Source organism: Oxyura jamaicensis, chromosome 4 (genome assembly GCF_011077185.1).
Source record: "Oxyura jamaicensis isolate SHBP4307 breed ruddy duck chromosome 4, BPBGC_Ojam_1.0, whole genome shotgun sequence".
Taxonomy (NCBI): Eukaryota; Metazoa; Chordata; class Aves; order Anseriformes; family Anatidae; genus Oxyura; species Oxyura jamaicensis.
The window spans coordinates 62799894-62805018 of record NC_048896.1 but is presented as its reverse complement, the minus strand read 5'-3'; positions in this window follow the sequence as shown (position 1 = coordinate 62805018).

The window sequence follows — 5125 nt, the reverse complement described above, 5'->3', positions numbered from 1 at the left end:
ATTGTGTTGGCTAGCTTCAGAAAGCAAAATGCATTTTATAAGACTGTGTAGAGGTTATCCTTCCTGTGCAAACCACCATCTTGACTGGTGAAGAAAACAGACCTTTCAGGTGCAGTTACACATACTGAAAATGACTTCAGCACATCCAGTAGCTGGCAATATACATACAAACAAAATGATTTGTCCGACAGAGGCCAAACAGCTGACCCTGCACTGGATAAACTTCTGTCTTGCAGTGGAGCAATCTGTACAAAGTTAACATCAAATACACACAGGTCTTTGTAGGATTGGAGACCCAGTAACACATGGTGTCTGCATTTACGTGACTTTTGCAGTATTAACTAAAAGGCTACTGCATATGGGGGAAGATACTGGGGTACTTGGGGACTGCGTTTTACGTTGCCCAGAGCGGCCCCTTCAGTCCTTTGGTGTAAAAGAGCGGTTGCAAAGCAGTCTCCCTGTGACAGGTGGTTTTATTATTAGGTAAAGGGCTGTTGTAAACATAAAGGGTCAAAGAGGGTAGGGATTTCATTGAAGCTTTGAGCTTTTTCTTTTAGACAAAGTGCCTTTTGCTGTTTCCCTTTTATTTAAATGTATATATTTAAATACTTAATGACAGTTAAGCTAGAAGAAACACTAGGGCTTGAATTTCAGAAATAGGCAAATGCAAACATCTGCGCTCTTTGCTTAATCTGCATTATGAAGTGATTTGAATTTCTTGTGCAAATCGGTTTGAGCTCATTAGAGTAGGCAGTCATGTATTTTGTTGTTTTACATAACCAGAGGATTTTCCAATCGCTGTAAATGTAATTTGAAATTTAGGCCGTTGAGTGAGTGCGAATTTATAAGATTTGTTGTAAGTGATGGAAAAAGGAAAATTTAGCTGTTATATTTTATGCTTCACTAACTTATCTCTTTTTGTGATTGTAAAATGTGATGCAGAGAATAATAACATTTATTATGATGCTGTTAAATAGTGGCAGGAGGGGAGCTGTAAGAGCTTTGTTACTCCCAGGTCTTTCCTACTACCTACATCCAGGCTCTATCCATAATCTCACCTGTTCCTTCAGGGATGGCCACTGGTACACTCAGTGACAGTACTCCCCTGGTGAAGCTGTTGCCCATGCTAGTGATTCTCTTCCTGCAGTACAACAATGCCTCTGCCATCTCCTGGCCTAGATCCTTTCTCCCTGTCTGTCTCTCAAGGTGACACAGCTAGGCAACAAGCGTGCTGTTTGGGATTCTTTGAACCACGAAGCCATTCCGCTACTTCGCAGGTGTCTGCTTTGTTGGGCAAATAATTTTGATTTCTGTTACTGTGTTTTACAAAAAGATGTAGTTGAAATGTGACTCAGAAGTTGCGAAAACTACAACTCAACCCTATCATGTTAGCCAGAAACTTTTTCCATGTGTTGAAGTAACAAACAATGTGTGGAGAGCTTGTGTATTCCAGCTAGATAGCATGGAGAGATTTCTAAGGTATGGGCCTGATCCAGCAAATAGGGTCTCAATGCCCCAGAGCTGCTGCATTGCTCTGGGCAATGTTTTTGAGCCATGGTTTATTTATTGGAAGAATATTTTCACATCTGAGTACTGATGCGGGGCTAAATTAATGTGAGCAAATTAACTTTTGAAAACAAGACCAACCTAGTAACTGCAGTGTAACTGGAGAATTAACCAGTCTGCGGATCTTAATTTTAAGGGCTGTGATCCAAGGAGAAAAGCACAATTTTATTTTTTCATACACTTCTGCTCATTCACCTTTGAACATAACTGCAGCTGCTGTATTCAGCATCACCTGCACTACACTAGGTAGAAAATGACAGCTTTCCTCAAATCAGCAGTGTGTTTAATACAGAAGTGCCTTCTGCCTCTGGTTGGAAGGAGGTGCCCCCAGGAGTCTGGACCTGTACTGATGCTGGTCCTGGGCCAAAGAGCTCTTGGTCTAAACAAACAAATGGACAAGGGTGGAACTAAGCAAGTGTATTTATTGCTGTTTTGCACATAAAAATTGAAAGTTGGAAATTTTTGCTCAGTATATCAATGAGCTCACTGCCCTGGATTGCAGTGTGAGCTGAGAGCTTGCTATTTCAGTTTTAGTTATATACAGATTATCTTAATCCTCTGTGCTTCTGGCTCTTACTACAACATACTCAACAAGCCTACAAAACAAAAGCTGGCTTCAAGCCCTCCTTTAAAAGAACTGATGGAAAAGTGTAAATGTTATAAAGCTGCTCTACTCTGAAGGTGATGTTACGCCATTAACTTTACAGTGATAGGATCGCATCACTGCACCATCAGCCCTTATTTCCAAGAAGGGAGTCCTTGTAGGAGTGATGTTGGCCGCTGTATTTCAGTGCTGTTAACGTCTTTATAACTGTTGATGTCTGACTTGTTATCCTAGAACTTACCAATATCTTCACCTGGATTAGACAGACCTCCTGGAAATTTCCATGCATTTACAGTCTGTATTGGAGGAAAAAATGTTAATGTAGTATGCAGCCCATTGTGTACCCTGTAGTATGAAGGAGACGATTAACACACAAGTTTTTTGGTGAAGTTGCAGTATTACAGTTACCCTTACAAATGTCAGTAAGGCTTTAGGTAGGAACTACTTTGTTCTTGCTAATGTGATGATCAGAGACATCTACGGTCTGTATGAAATATTGGAACAAAACATCTACTGATTGAAAACAAACTGTCTAACTATCATTAGACAACGTTGCTGCTAGATAACTAGATAGAGTAGTTGAATATTTAAAAAAAGCTGCTATAGACTATATAATCCTGTATTTAATCACTGATGTATCCCACTTCCATGGTTTTAGCTTTTTAAAAAAGTGTATATATTTAATCCTACAAACAGGTATTATGATTGTAGTACTGTTCTATACTGCACTGGCTTTAAGATGACTTTGTGTGTCTGTAATAACCATTTTGTATAACTTGTCATTTGTTTTTATGGAACAAAACCTGAAGCCTTGTGTGTGATTTGTGTATAGAAGCATTTATTGAATGGCAATAAAGTTCAGTAATAAAAAGAGAATATGACTTGATGCTGTAATTAATACTGGTCAAGAAGTCCCAGTTCCTACACCTCCTGCAAAACCTCACAGATTTGTAGATTTTACCTTCACATCTACATACTAGTTTTTTATTCCTTTCAGTATTAAACATGTTTGTAGGAAGAAGTTAACCTTCAACTAGAAACTAATGCAGAAAAAGTACACTCTATAAAAAAAAAAAAAGCAGCTTTTCTTGAACAAGCAGCAAAGAGGGGGAGATGCAAGCCTTCCAGTGCTTTGAAACCCCACTGATTAATCACATTGAAAATGTTTTTTTTTTTTTTTTTTTTTTTTTTTTTCCTGAGCACTCTTTAAGAGCTTGGATAGGAGTTTAGAGTAATAAGTTAAAAATAGTGCAGATGGAACATACATATATTTGCTGGCTTTCAGACTTGCTTTCAGTTCCTGGAAATCTTGCTGTATATGCAGTGGAATTGTCCTTTCAAGATAAAACCCAAATAACTCTTGAAGTTCAACTAGCTCACATTATAAAGCTGCATATAAACTTAAAACTTCTGAAGATTTCAGAACATAATTTCTATTAAGAGAGTCACCATTTCAGGGAATGTCCCATGGGGGGATAGGGAGGATGGGACCGGCCTGCACTCAGATATTTGCTCACTGCACAAGAAATGGATGGGTGTTTGTATACCTCAGTTTTTATACTCAATTGTGTCCACTCAATAAAAAGAGCTCTAAGGAGGGGCGTCAGAAACAACCACTTTTCTCCTTTCAACTTGGTCACCAGCTGTGTTCTAGAAAGGTAAGCTGAAATAAGCTGAGATGGTTCCCCTGGAACACACCCATCCCTGCTTTCAGACTGGACTGGAGGAAGGAGCGGTGCCACGCTTGGTCCTGTTACATTTTGGGGGCAGAGGCAAAGGAAGAGATTTCTGGTGAGTATGGACTCAGACCTAGAATCTGAATAGGACATCAGATGTCTTGCTGTAAAACTGCATGGAGACACTTGCTCTTAAATGGCTGTGGGTGAGCTTTAACAAAAACTCTGAGTTAGGAAGTTAAACCTGAACGGCCGTGTTACCTCACGGGCTTAGGAAGCTGCTATTTCTTTCTAAATCTGCAGAATGTGCAATTTCCATTTTTGTTCTTTGAGACCTCTTTAGTTAAGGTATGTACTGAACAGTAAGCGTGCTGTTTTTTGCTTTTACCCACACAGAAATTATAGCGAAAAACAAATGCAGTATTTCTGAAGTCCATTGCGTGCTATTCTGTTCAGAGAGCCTCTCCAGAACTAGAGCCATTTTTGGAGCTTGTATCTTGCAAACTGCGTTTATGCTTTAATCGATAATTATTAAATGAAAACTTGAAGGTCCTGCTATATACAAGTCGTTGACAATTTACTTTACATTAAGTAAAAATGTAAAAGTAGTAGTTTATAGGGAACAAGTGCTTCTCTTCCTCTGAACTCTTGCATTACAAATTGACTGACTGGACATGCTTTTTCCTTGAAGTTTATTAACTCTGTTGTAGTTACCAAGGAACTGAAGTGTTGGTTAATTTGGTTTCTAAGAAAAATACCTTAGTAGTTATTTCAGGAAAGGCTGAGAAACCACCCAGTGAGATTCTGGTTTAGATACAACCATATGAAATGAAAATGATGCAACCCAGTATACTTCAATTAGCACCTATCAGTGTTGATTGTTTCTGTGTTGTAATAGCATTTACTCTCATTGTACTGGAGACACTGAATTCGTTTGTGAACGTTCCTTCATTTACTCAAAGCACAGTGTAAAGCAAGTGTATTTTAACTAGACTAGCATGGACAACTGCAAATGAGCTAGTGAGCTTTGTGCACTTACTGTGCTTAATTGGGCCAGCTTGATAGAGGCTGGAAGGCGTCAGCCACGAGGGATGCTTGCTTACCTCAAGCCACATCACACAACCCACCGCCACCACACTAATAGTCACTGGTTTGGAGTCCTCTGGAGCGAGGTCAAGCACTTCAGTTTGTGTAAAATTAATTTTTACACCTGCTTTACAAAGGTGGTTTCCAGGTCATGGCCAACCATGGTATTGCTTATTTAAAGCCACAGATATGC